At 35.3% G+C, this 14,599-nt stretch overlaps 1 protein-coding gene across 13 annotated transcripts in view; it reads left to right on the forward strand.

Annotated features, from left to right (window-relative positions):
• Positions 1-14,599, forward strand: part of CTNNA3 (catenin alpha 3) — a 1,677,393-nt gene that overhangs the window by 1,296,482 nt on the left and 366,312 nt on the right. The gene's annotated exons all lie outside the window — the stretch shown is intronic.

The raw sequence follows: 14,599 nt of genomic DNA on the forward strand, positions 1-14,599 counted from the left end.
GTATCAATTTACATTCCCACCAACAGTGCAGAGGGTTCCCTTTTCTCCACATCCTCTCCAGCATTTGTTGTTTGTAGATTTTCTGATGACGCCCATTCTGACTGGTGTGAGATGATATCTCATTGTAGTTTTGATTTGCATTTCTCTAATGATTAATGATGTTGAGCATCGTTTCATGTGTTTGTTGGCCATCTGTATATCTTCTTTGGAGAAATGTCTATTTAGGTCTTCTGCCCATTTTTTGATTGGGTTGTTTGTTTTTTTAATATTGAGATGCATGAGCTGTTTGTATATTTTGGAGATTAAACCTTTGTCCATTGATTCCTTTGCAAATATTTCCCCCCATTCTGAGGGTTGTCTTTTCGTCTTGTTTTTAGTTTCCTTTGCTGTGCAAAATTACTACTTGCCTTAAAATTCTTATGTAACTAGAAAGAGGAAATAGATTACTGATAATTGATAAAAAACAAAATTATTTTTGAGGGAAGAAGCAGTAAGTTAAAATATTGTACTTCTCTTACCATCTCCCCTACCGTATTTATTTATTCTCCTTCTACCAACTACTTCAGTATGTAAATAGTTATCCCTTCTTCATTATTTGTATTTATTAACGTATTCATCCTATCTTCACAATTACAATCAAATAATTTTGAGCTCAGAGACTAGCAGTGTGTTTTTTTCCTTTTTCATCTATTTAAAAAGTTAGCAAGAAGGCAGATTCACAAAATATTTCTGCCTCACTCTATAGTTTAACATCGCTTTTAGGAAACAGTAAAGGGAAACAAAAGGAATGAGCCCATAACGTCAAATGCATGGGTGTTGGCTCATCAGAGAAAAGCAACATCCAGAAGATAGTAAGCAGCTGGAAACGTGCAGATAGATGGAAAAGAGCAGCAAACACCTCAATCCAGGGTATGCACAAGCAGAGCTCGTCAGAGAGGGAGGGTTCCAGCTCTCCTGTTAGCATCACTGAATTCTGGGAAACAATGAAATAATATGGCCTCACATTCAGTAAGACAGTTAATTTGAACTTAGAGCACTACTTTCATCCAAAATGTGTGGCAAAATAAAACCTTTTTGTATACGTAAGAACCCAGGATATTTAAGTTACACAAACCCTTTTTGAGAAATGACTTGAAAATGTATTCAAGCGAAATGAGGAAAAATCAGAAATAGTAAGAATGTGGAGAATTGAAATAGTAAATCTAACTCAGAAATGTAATGAATAAAATGACAAGATGGCAGATCTCTAGCAGGTCTAGAAAGCAACTGATCCAAATTAGAATAGAAAGTCATGGGCTGCAAGAAAAAATAATTCTAAAAGGAGCCTAGAATACATTTAGACAAACAGAATCATTAAATTAGTCACATGATAAAGAAAGCAATTCACTATCCTTTCCAAAAGATGTCACCTAGCTAGCTTAGAATATTGTGAACCCAACTACATAATCCTAAAACTTTAAAACTGTCTGGTTATATTGTTATCAGCTTATGCTTAACTATTTGTATTTGTTTATTGTCTGTGTTTGTCATGTCTTTTGTCATTGTTAAGAAACTAGATTTCATGTCACATGGTAAATATTACCTGTTATGCCTATTATGAATATGTATTTATATATATATATATGTATGTATAAATGGCGTACACACATATACATATGTGCATATGTTTATATCCATTTATGATAGTAATATTTATATACAGATATCTTATTTTATAATTTATTATATTTAGTATTAGTATAACTATATATGTATAGTGCATATGTTACATTATATACAAAATGATTGATTTTTTTGGCCTGTGTGTTTAATGGTCTTTGTATAAAATAGAGTTATCATACAGAACAACCTGGACAGATCCGTACATATCTCCAGGGACATCTGGAAGTCTAGTACTGACTTTGGCTATGACAGAAATAACTGACTAGCTAGTAATTTATAATGCACTGTCTAAAGTGCGAAATCCCTCTGGTGGCACCCAGGGCCAGCTTATTTATGTTATTTAGGGATGTGTAGATTGATGGCTTACACCTATTTCACTGGTTTCATAGCTCGGCTTGGCTATATGACCAGTGGGGCATAAAAGACTCCGCTAGAATCTTTTGCCTTAACTCTCCTAAAACCACAATTTCTTGCATATCTCTCTTGGCAGGTCATAACCCAGAGATGAAGTGCATCCCGTGTGACTAAGAAAAGACTTTGTGTAGGTGTGCCTGCAAATGTCCCAGGCCCCGATGCTGGCTTGTACATTCTTTCTCCTGCTTTGTTGCATGCTTTATCTTGAATAGGTTTTATGTGAGTGTGTTATACAGAATTTTGCAGACCCTTTAAATTCTTCAACCTTGTATAATTGTTGCAGTCATAACTCATTTATTTACAAAAAACGTGTATTTGAAGATACCAAGAAGAAGCACACACACACTCACACATTTACCTTAAACGTACAGAGCAAGGCAAGTGGGCAAATGGTTACATTTGGTTTTGTTAACTGCTTTTTTTTCCTTTTTTGAAGGTCCTTAGTAAGTCTTCATAATTGGACATTATGCAGCCAAAAGTACTGGATCATGCTGTATTTTCCTCAGAGGACTTTCTAAACTCTGAAACCTTAGTGGCTAAACTTTCATTTGATTTAGAATAACTGACTCACACAATACACAGCAATAGAGAATGGACAAACATTTCTCATGAGTACTGACTCAGTCTTTTATGGCCTGTTTCCGCCAATTGTGAGATCATTCCACCCAATTACCATTTCACTACTCTGCCCCCTTAAAAACGCAGAGCTATAACAAAGCTTATCCTTTCTATATTAATAGTTATCTATTGCTGAATTTTAAAAAATTTCCCTAAAAGTTAGCAAATTAAGACAACAAACATTTACTGTCCTGTGGTTTCTGAGATCAAGAATCTGGGAGCAGCTTAGCTCGGTGGCTCTGGCTCAAGGTCCCTCATGAGGCTGCAGTCAGGCTGTTGGCCTGGGCGCCCTCATCCAAGTCTCAGGTGTGGCTGGACTCATTCACACGGTTGCCGGCAGGAGACTTCGCTCCCTTGCCTCGTGGGCCTCCCTTATGTTGCCTAAGTATTCTCGCAACATGGCACCTGGCTTCCCTCAGAGCAGGCAATCCAAACCAGAGAGAGAGTGAGAGAGAAAGAGAGACCCTAGGCTGGAAGCCAGTGTTTTTGTATAACCTAATTTCTGAAGTGGTATACCATCATTTTTGCTATATTCAATTTGTTAGAAGGGAGTTACTAAATTCAATGGGTTACTAAGTTACTTAAAGACAGAGTATGAATATCAGGAAGCAAGGCCGTTGAGCCATTTTACAGACTGCTTAGCACAACTGCTAAGTGTTTTATATTCTGGAAATGCTCAATCTATTTCCATGTCCACAAATAGACTATACTTTTTGGAGTGGTTATATCTCTCAACCCCCCTGCTTTCTGATCTAACATCTAATTTTGGAAACATAGCAAAGAACCTACCATACAGTAGACAATAAATATAAGTTCAATGGATGAATAAATAACAGAATGCACAGCTCACCTGGAAGCCTTAATAAAGTTGATTGATTGACAAAGCAGAACAATTGGAAAAAGGAGTCCTCTCCATGACTACTTCATGCTAGATGCCTTGACCTGAATCTTTCCTCCATGGTTCTTCTCTCCATGTGCAGCCCTAAGGATCTTTCAGTGGAGCAGCTAAGAATGCTCACAGCAGAGCCAATGAAGACACTTTGAAGTGTCTCACAAAAGCCGGTATATGGCGGCTACTCGGACAGCACATTCTCAACAAAATACCCAATTTATGTTGGCTAGTTAGAGCAATTTACACTAAAAACACAGAATTATTCTATACATTGAATGTCACAGTTCCATACCACCAGTGGCATATATTGCTATGGTAGGAGAAATGTGGCTTCCTGGGGGATTGAAGAATATCAGTAATTGTCCATTCAGGGCCTCTTCATTTGGCCATTACCAGTGTGAAAATGATTTCTATGGAAAAGATTACTTTTAAAGATTATTTTGATAATGCAATTTTTTAAAGATTGCAACTGTTGCAGAACAAGTTAGTATGGTTGTGGAATTTGTGAATGGCTCTGGAAAGAATAACCTGCCTTTTATCTTCTATCATGAGCCACTGTCTGATGATTTATCTTTCTCTTTCTAGGTGTATTAGTTATCTGTTGCTGAGTAACAATATCACAACATTACCAACTTAAAGCAATACAATTTAGTACCCCACAGTTTTTGTTGGTCAGGTATCCAGACAAGACTTAACTGGATCCTCTGCTTAGAATCTTGTAAAATATAAATCAAGGTGTCAGACAGGGTTGTGGCCTCATCTCAGGCTTGACTAGGGAAATAGCCTCTTTCAAGCTCGTTCAGGTCGTTGGCAGAATTCAGTTCCTCATGGTTCTAGGACTGAGGGCTTCAGTTTCGTTTTCTTGGCTATCTGTCTACCAAGGGACACTCTCAGCTCCCAGAGACTTCCCACAGTTCTTACTATGGAACTCTCCAAAACAGGTGCTTGTCTTCTCAAAGTCAGCAAGAAAGAGACACTCAGCAAGGCAAGTGCTATAATCTTATGTAATATAATCTTATAATCATGTGTACATAATCACATATATTCTATCAACTCTCCCATATCTTATTGGTTATAAGCAAGTCATAGTTCCTGCTCAAACTCAAGATAAGAGTATTATGGTGGCCACCTTAATGGTCTATTGGACATACCAGGGAAATACTTTATAGCTTTCAATAAAAGCATGCCTGAACCTAATGAAACAAGTAGACAGGCCTAGAGTAATTCCTACAGACTTTAATGGGGTAGACGGCAAGGCTGATTCTGAACTAGCTTCTTTTGAAAAATAGTTTTTCTCGTCATTGTATATGAATTTAAAAGTAAACTTGATGCTTTCTCTAATGAAAACCATATTTACTATAAATATTAAGTTGGCCTAAATATAATAACTGATTTTCAACTGTTTTGACCTATAACATAATTTTATATGGGTCAACCTGATACTTCCCATGTATTTTGTTTTCTACGTTCCAGGGAAAATCCCTGTAAACAATGCTATCATGGAATACTATACATTGTATACATGAAGAAACTGAAATTCACTGGGTTTATGTGATTCGTCTAATTTTACAACAGTAAACAGCTAATTAAGAGATTGGAACAATATTGAAAGACAGGTCTGTGGTTCAAAGCCTGTTCTTTCAACCATTATTCTAGGACTGATTTTAAAAATATAGATTAATTGATTGAATAATAATTTATTAATTATGTCAGCACATTTTACCTAAGATGAAGTTATATCTTCATTTTTTGCAATAAGCATTGAAGAAAGAGTAGACATGGGGAATAAAGACAATATTCCTTTATGAGTCTGCTCCCAGGCTAATTCTCTTTCAGCTTTAGGTGCTCTTGGTACTTTTAAGTTTGTTTTGTTTTTTATCTTTGGCATTCTGCAGTTTCACTATGATGTACTTAAGTGCGGATATATATTTTATTTATATTGCTTGGTATACATTTTGCCTATTTGTGAAATCATGTCTTTAATGGTTTTAGAAAATTAATAGCTATCCTCTATTCAAATAGATAATTTCTTCCATTCTCTCTATTCTTTTTTTTTCTGAGACTCTGATAGTATACATGATGTTTGTTCTCATTCTATCCTTTATATTCTTGATGTCAGGTTTATATATTACCATATCTTTGCTTCACTCTCTGTACTGAAAATCAAATAATTTCTCTGTATCATGTTTCCAATTCATTAGTTTTCTCTTTTTTTTGTTTTTCTTTTTCCTATTGATTTATGTAAGTTCATTTTATTTATTAAATTTATTTTTATTTATTTTTGGCTGTGTTGGTTCTTCATTGCTGTGCGTGGGCTTTCTCTAGTTGCGTGAGCGGGGGCTACTCTTCATTGCGGTATGCGGGCTTCTCATTGCAGTGGCTTCTCTTGCTGCAGTGCATGGGCTCTAGGCACACAGGCTTCAGTAGTTGTGGCACGTGGGCTCAGTAGTTGTGGCTTGCAGGCTCTAGAGCTCAGGCTCAGTAGTTGTGGCACACGGACTTAGTTGCTCCGTGGCATGTGGGATCTTCCCGGACCAGGGCTCAAACCCGTGTCCCCTGCATTGTCAGGCAGATTCTTAACCACTGTGCCACCAGGGAAGTCCCTTTTTTGTTAGTTTTTAAGAGAAGTTTTAGTTTTACAGCAAAACTGAGAGGAAGGTACGGAGATTTTTTTATATACTTCCTGCCCCAACACGTGCATAGCTTCCCCCATTATCAGTATTCTCCGCCAGAGAAGTACATTTGTTGTAATTGATAAACCTACATTGACACATCATTACCACCCAACAACCATAGTTTACATTAGGGTTCATTCTTGGTGTTGCACATTTTATAGATTTGGACAAATGTATAAAGACATGGATCTACCATTATAGTACACAGAGTAGGTTCACTGCACTGAAAATCTTCTGTGCTCTGCCTATTTATCCCTCCCTTTCCCCTAACTCTGAACAGCCACTGATCTTTCACTGTCTCCATAGTTTTGCCTTTTCCAGATGTCATGTAGTTGAACCATACATTCTGTGGCCTTTTCAGATTGGCTGCTTTCTCTTGGCAATATGCATTTAGGTTTCCTCCATGTCTTTTTTGTGACTTGATAACTCATTTCTTTTCAGTGTTGAATAATATTCCATTGCCTGAATGTACCACAGTTTACTGATCTCTTCACCTACTGTAGGGTGTCTTGGTTGCTTCAGAGTTTTACAATTATGAATAAAGCTGCTATAAACATCCATGTGCAGGTTTTTATGTGGACATAACGTTCTTAATTCCCTTATGTAAATACCAAGGAGCACAAATGGTAGACCATATGGTAAGAGTATGTTTAGTTTTGTAAGACACTGCCAAATGGTCTTCCAAAGTGGCTGTACTATTTTGCATTCAGTCTGACCAGCAGTGAATGAGTGAGAGTTTCTGTAGCTCCACATTCTCACCAGCATTTAGTGTTGTCAGTATTCTGGATTTTGGCCATTCTAAAAGGTGTATAGTGGTATCTTGTTGTTTGAACTTGCACTTCCCTGATGACATGTGATGTGGAACATCTTTTCATATGCTTATTTGTCATTTGTATATCTTTGGTGAGGTTTCTATTAAGGCCTTTGGCCCTTTTTTTAATTGGGCTGTTTGTTTTTTATTACTGAGTTTTAAGAGTTATTTTTATATTTTGGATAACAGTCCTTCATCAGATGTGTCTTTGCAAATATTTTCTCCAAGTCTATAACTTGCCTTCTCATTCTCTTGACATTGTCTTTCACAGAAGAGAAGTTTTTCATTTTAAGGAAGTCTGGTTTATCCATTATTTCTTTCATGGATTATTATGCCTTTGGTGTTGTATCTAAAAAGTCATTACCATGCCCAAGGTCATCTATATTTTCTCCTATGTCATTTTTCTAGGAGATTTATAGGTTTTTATTTTACATTTAGATCCATGATCCACTTCGAATTAATTTTTGTGAAGGATGTAAAGTCTGTGTCTAGATTCTTCTTCCTTTTTTTAAAATATTTATTTATTTTGGCTGCGCCGGGTCTTAATTGTGGCACGTGGGATCTTCGTTGCGGCATGCAGACTCTTAGTTGTGGAATGCATGCAGGATCTAGTTCCCCAACCAGAGATTGAACCTGGGCCCCCTGCATTGGGAGTGCAGAGTCTTACCCACTGGACCACCGGGAAAGTCCCTTCTTTTTCATTTTTAATGTGGATGTCCGAATGTTCAAGCACCAGTTGTTGAAGAGATTATCTTTGCTGCATTGTTTTCCCTTTCTCCTTTGCCAAAGGTCAGTTGACTTTATTTATTCTCTATTCTTAATTTTCTCCAGTTGTATGTTATATGCTAATCCATCCTTTCTGGTTTTTTAAACACATGTATTTTTGAATTTTACATATTTGGTAGATTCTTGCTGTTTGGCTTTGAACAAACATAAAACTTCCTTATACTTCACTCTTTTCATATGTAAAATGGAAATATAAAAATTGTTTCAACCTCGGACAGTTGTTGGATAATTTAATCATGTGATATATTTAAAGCTGCTCTTAAACAGCACCTGGCCTACTGTAAGCGATACAGGTATATATGTATATATTTTCAGCATGTGAAGTCCTTGAGAATCTAAATCTGGTACTTGCTATTCTATGAATTCTTAGGAGGATTTTTTTTTCCCCCTGGAGAAGACACACATTTGCTTCTACAGATCTCAGAACACATTAGCCCCATTCCAGAGTTCCAAGTCTAATCAAGATTCTTCTTTTCATCACCTCCATTTCCCTACTACCTAAGTCTAAATGCCCATTATAGTACTAATATGTGCCCTAAAAGACAATTATTTCATATTTGGTTACAACACTTCCTTTTTCCCTTTCAGTAAGTCTCCCTTTTTTAAAAATTAATTTTGTTGAAGTATAGTTGATTTACAATGTTGTGTTAGTTTCTGGTATACAGCAAAGTGATTCAGTTTTATATATATATATATATATATATATATATGTATATATATATATGTATATGTATATATATGTATTTATATTTATTCTTTTCATATTCTTTTCCATTATGGTTTAAGATATTGAATATAGCTCCCTGTGCTGTACAGTAAGACTATGTTGTTTATCCATTCTGTATATAATAGTTTGTATCTATTAATGCCAGACTCCCAATCCCTCCTTCCTCCACCCCTCCTCCCCCTTGGCAACCACAAGTCTGTTCTCTATGTCTGCAAGTCTGTTTGTGTTCCATGGCTAAGTTAATTAGTGTCATATTTTAGAATCCACATGTAAGTGATATATGTTATTTGTCATTCTCTTTCTGACTTACTTTACTTAGTATGATAATCTCTCGTTCCGTCCATGTTCCTGCAAATGGCATTGTTTCACTTTTTTATGGCTGATTAGTTTTCCTTGTATATATACCACATCTTCTTTATCCATTAGTTTGTCATTGGAATAAGTCTCCTATCTTATTTAGATCCTGGAAATGTGATAAAATGGTTTTTTTGTAAGTTATTATGTAGTGATCAAGTAATTCAAATTGTTTATTCTACCGTGAAACTGCAAGCAAAAGTCTCTAGTCTTGTCATTACCAGTCATACAAAACTATCACAAGAGAAGCTACCCAGGAAGAATTTTTAGTTGCTACAAATATACTTACTATCCAATTTATTTTGCTACATTGCAACAAATTGGCAGATGTTTTCTACATTTTTTCTAATAAGAGGGTAGGAAGCTATGGTTTCAAAGTGAGTATTGTTTAAAATGTTAGTTTAGATGTTAGATATTTTAATATGATTCAGAAGCTTTCTTCTATTTTACTTTTTTTTTTAATACATAGCTTGTCATTATATAAAGGACTTCCCAAAATTAGTCTTGCTATTTCATGAAAAACTCAACCAAATGATACTTACCAAAGTGAAATCACACCTTTGTTTTTAAAGGCCATACCAAATTTCCAACCTTCCAGCTTTTTTGAGTACATTTTTTTCTCAAAAATAGGCATTCTCATATTTATTTAAAAGAAAACAAATTCTCCCAGAGGCTTGAAAATTATTTCTAACTGACAAGGATACAGTAATTCCTCTCAGAATGAAGTGGTAGGAATAATGGCACAGAGGAGTAGAGCACATCAGCCATTCATACTGCTTGATTTAAACTTCGTCATCAGCCAATATATAAGTAAGCATTTTTATCTTCGATACCTTTGGTTAATATTTTTCAGAGGAAATGTGGCTTTGAGGTTTTTATGATGCTATAGATTTTCCAGAAACCATTGACGTATTCCAAATTGCCTCTAAACAACATTCTAGCCTTTATTGTGTCTTCTGGCATTTTGCTTTTGTTCCCATCATGTAGTGTTGTTTAGTGACAATATTATCTCAACAGCAGAAATTATGATTGGGAGTGCTACAAAAAAATTTATGGCTGAAAATATGACGACTATGCCATATATACTTTTTAAAGTTACTAAAAATCTTTAGCCCTTTGTCCTGCTCTTATCCCTTAACTGCATCACTCTCCTTCTGTATTTTGAAATTTACCTGTGGATTATATTTAATATACTTCCTAAAACATCTCTTAAGTACAGTTAGTGCAGGACTAGAATTTTTTCTTTTTTCCAAATTTCCAGTAAAGGAACATGATTTGCTATATACTTGTGGGAAGGAAAGCATTCATGTTTATATCTGGATACTCTGAAAATTCTAAAGCCAAGAGGGGTTCAGTATGAGGAGCCTGTGGTCCTACTAAGTGGCTTTCAAACCAGATGCCTTCTGTCCATTGCTAGCATCATTGGTCAGTTTGTCTGAGGATAGTTCCTTCTACAGAAATCATAAACTTAAAAAAAGAGAGAGACTGGTTTTGGAACCATAGAGAGAAGACTTTAGATGAAGAAAGTAGTGGTATCTGAACTTAGGTTTATGTAAAAATCATTAAACAATGGCAAGAATTTTGATTTTTTAAATTTGAAACATACAAAAATATGCAATGTTTGATTTTATGGAAGCATCATGGCACAGTAAAATTACTGATTTTGAAGATTACAAGTGCTTGTCTTGACTTCGGACTTTTGTCACTGGTTTTGCGTTCTTAGGCAAAGTGCATAATCCTTCTGAAAAGTAGTATTCATATGTGTAAAATGGTGAACTCATGATAGATTTGTTGTGAGAATTAAGTAATACAGTGAAAAGCTTGATGTATTTTGCTCACAGTTTTTAATCAACAAATAATTCTTTGGAATTAGTGGGCACTGAACAAAGAATTTAACAAATATAGTATTTTCCAAATATTATTGAATATTGAAGAATAAATCCAGAATATTGAAGAATAAAGAATAAAGATCCTATGATGTAGCTTATGATAGTACCTCAAATAGTCCATTTATCTTGGTGGATAAATCAAGGAATTAATAAATTACATGACCAATATTTGTAAGATAGAACCTATTTCTTTCCTTCTATATATAGATGCTTCACAATATATTATTAAATAGAAAATGGTCTCTTTTGTTGATGATCACAGTAAGCAACTGATTTTTTCATAAATTTTGGACATTGTTCTCTAAAATTCTATTGACTCTATGGAAGAGCATAATATTTTCTTACATAAAAAAAATTTCTCCTCACCCATTTGTACATTAATTATGGATTTAACCATCTAGAGATTTTGTAAGTTTGAAAACGTTTGATTTGCAATTCTAGTGTTTATAAATAAACACAATTTTCTAAATGAATGCACTTTTCATTTGCTAAACTATTTGTTCATTTACTGTTCTTTATTAAATGACTGATCTATGCCAGGCATTTTTCTGACCTCTGGGGAAACAGTGGTGAAGACCTGATCTTCAAAGTGCATTGATTTAGTCCAAAAACCTTGCTAAAAACAGTATAAACTAGGCACTGTTTGGATTATTAAAGTTTGCTGCAAGAATGAAATGTAATCTGTGACCTAGATGAGAACTACCATCCGCACCTAAGAATCAGATAGGTTTGAATTAGAACCTTGGCTCTGCTTTTGAAGTCTGTGAGATCTTAGGTGAGTTATAAACTGTCCTTGTACCTCAAGCTCATTATTTTGAAATAACTTCTTGTACACACACACACACACACACACACACACACACACAGGTAATGATGCCTACTTCTTAAAGGTGATAGGAGTATTGGTCTTTCTGCTATGATTTCTGAAGACTTATCGTTCCGTTCTGTTTCCACAATTTTTCCCGCTCTGAGCATGGTACCAGCGGTAGGAGACAACCCCCTGATGAGCACTGAGACTCAGCAGCCGTTCTCAATTTCCAATTTCCCTCAAATTGTTTTTAAGAGTTTGTGTATTATTGGTGTTATTTTTTTCAATTAGGTCACCCAATTCATGTACTTAAATAGAATATAGAAAGTGTTTGTTTTCTATTGGAATTTAAATTTATGAGGTTCATTTAACCATGCATCATTGCAAAAGCAAGTATGAAAAGGTAAAGGCAAAAGTAATTATGTGTTTTGATGTCTGCGTGTTTACATCTATTTTCTTAGATTTTATTCAGTGACTCAAACATTTATTCTGTGACCTGAAACATTTTGCATAAAAAGAAGTCTAGAAATGCAATTTGCTATGTCTGTCATTTCTGCCAACTTTAGTAATAACTACTGATGAGCCGCACATTTAAGAAATATAGCCTAAGAGGCATGTGAGTATCCAATTAGTCCTATTTCTTCTTAGGACCAACAGTACTCTTTTATTAATAGTTTTACTAGCTTAATTTTGCTGATGTTGTAATTTGAAATGAGCTTAGTCAAAGTAGCCTCTGACACCCAAAGATATCAGGCTTTGCTTCCACTGAATCTATTTTTTAAGTCCCTTATTATCTCAAGTTACAGCATAGCAACTAGATGACTTTATTGCATTCAGTAAACTTTCAAAATGTGTGCAGTTTTGATAGCTCATAATTTACTAGGATGAAGGTGTAAGGAATTTGATGGTTGCTGAAGTGTTTGTAGTTTCCTAAAGGGAGTCTGGTTTTATCATCTTGTTTCATCTACTTGTAACTCATCAGTGAGCATGTTTGTTTCAGAAAAACATCTCTAACAATAGCCATGAGAATAGATAGGACTCTAGGAGGACTCAAAATTCGTATTCTCAGTGGCATTTAATGTTTCTCCACTTGCCCATTATAAAGACATCTGGAGTTCATTTCAATAATAAAGTCATACTTCCTAAGTTGATTTCAGTTAGCTTTAGCTCAAATATTCTATTAAAAATACATTGTAGAGAAAGTAGCATAATTTCTTGGAAAAATTGGAGTATAGATTTTAAAAGTCTTTAGGTATAATTACCTGAGGGACTTCTTATATACCCTTAACCTCTCTCCCTCTCTAAATCTAAAATTTATCTCTGGAACTGTCCAGAAATGGACTTCTTATCTGAATTGGAAAAATCCCCTAGTGGAGTTGAAACTTTATATACTGGACATGAATTTTTGGATGCTATAAGTACTTGTGTTTGGAGAAACAGATCTAACAATCAATATCATAAGTGAAGAAAGCCAATCAGGCAAGGGAAGTTGAGTTTTTTAAGTATGTGATGACAGCTACTACATGGCAGTTTATACAAGCAGTTAATATTAACCAAGACAGATATAACCCTGTACTGTAGTATGAATATGTAACAGGTGTGCACAATCATTGGCATTATTGGTGCATGTAATATTAACTGTGAAGTCAAATGGGCAGTCAGCATAAGGGAAATCTACAAGACTCTGGCCGTTGGGCTATATTTCAAGGGTGAGATCCATGGAGTTCCAACAGGACAGATCCAGTAAAGGACCAGTATAGTGAACAGGAGGTCCACCAAAGAACTCTGGCAATGAAGAATCCAAGTTGTTGAAATCAAGTAGAAAGTATTGCATTACTGTCATGGGTAAACCAGAAGTCCAGTTACTAGAATTAGCCCAAGGTCAGAACTGGACTATCTACAAGTTTAAGTAGATTCTGACTCTTCTGAGCATTGATTTTTTAAAATCCCCTTTTCACTAGAGAAAGGATAAGAATTGGGACATTAGATTGAACTCAGCCATCAGGAAGCTGTCTATGGTACTATTTGTGGAGGTAATAATAAATCTGGGGGTTAAGAAACTAAGCAGAACATGATAATCTATCCTGATTGAGCTTAGTTCTTTCCTTTACTGTCTTCATCTGTCTTTTTATTTTAGCTTATGTTTCTTTCTCTTTTCCAATCTTTCTTTTTCTCTTGTCAAAGGAGGAAATCAAAATTGGTGAACTTAAGATTCCTGCTGACCCTATAAAATATTTCTAAGACAGAACAATCAGTTTTTATGTTTATATTACAGAAATTAAGTTTGATTTAAATACTGATCATATCGATGCTAATTTTTTTTCTGTCATTTGCTTGGAAATAAATGTGATTTTAAAAATATTGTTTTCTTAATAGTTAACTAAATTAGGTTTCTGTTTTACTTCTTATTCTTTTTTGAGTCTCCTGTGAGTCAATTTATCTCAATTAATAACAGAGGTTAACTTTAAATAATCACTTAACATGTGTCACTCACTGTATTTAATGCCTATGTTTCATGTGTTAGCTCCATTTAATTATCTCAACAAAAATCATAATTTTTGTTGGTAAAGGCAGACTCTAGTATTAACTCTTATACAGATAAATACACTGAACATTAGTAAGGGTAGGTAAAAAACTCAGGCTGTACAGCCAAGTCGTTCAATTCCAGAGACTCAAACTGCTTGCCTTACTGTTCCCCTTATGTAAAAGCCCTCTCTTCCTAACTTAAAATAAGTTATTGGCTAACTTAAGCAGTCTTTAAGCAACCTTCATGAATAGTGATTTCTTTTTTTTTTTTTTTTTTTTTTGCGGTATGCGGGCCTCTCACTGTTGTGGCCTCTCGCGTCGCGGAGCACAGGCTCCAGACGCACAGGCTCAGCGGCCACGGCTCACGGGCCCAGCCGCTCCGCGGCATGTGGGATCTTCCCAGACCAGGACACAAACCCGTGTCCCCTGCATCAGCA

This window comes from Stenella coeruleoalba, assembly GCF_951394435.1.
Source record: "Stenella coeruleoalba genome assembly, chromosome: 16".
In the NCBI taxonomy this organism is placed as follows: Eukaryota; Metazoa; Chordata; class Mammalia; order Artiodactyla; family Delphinidae; genus Stenella; species Stenella coeruleoalba.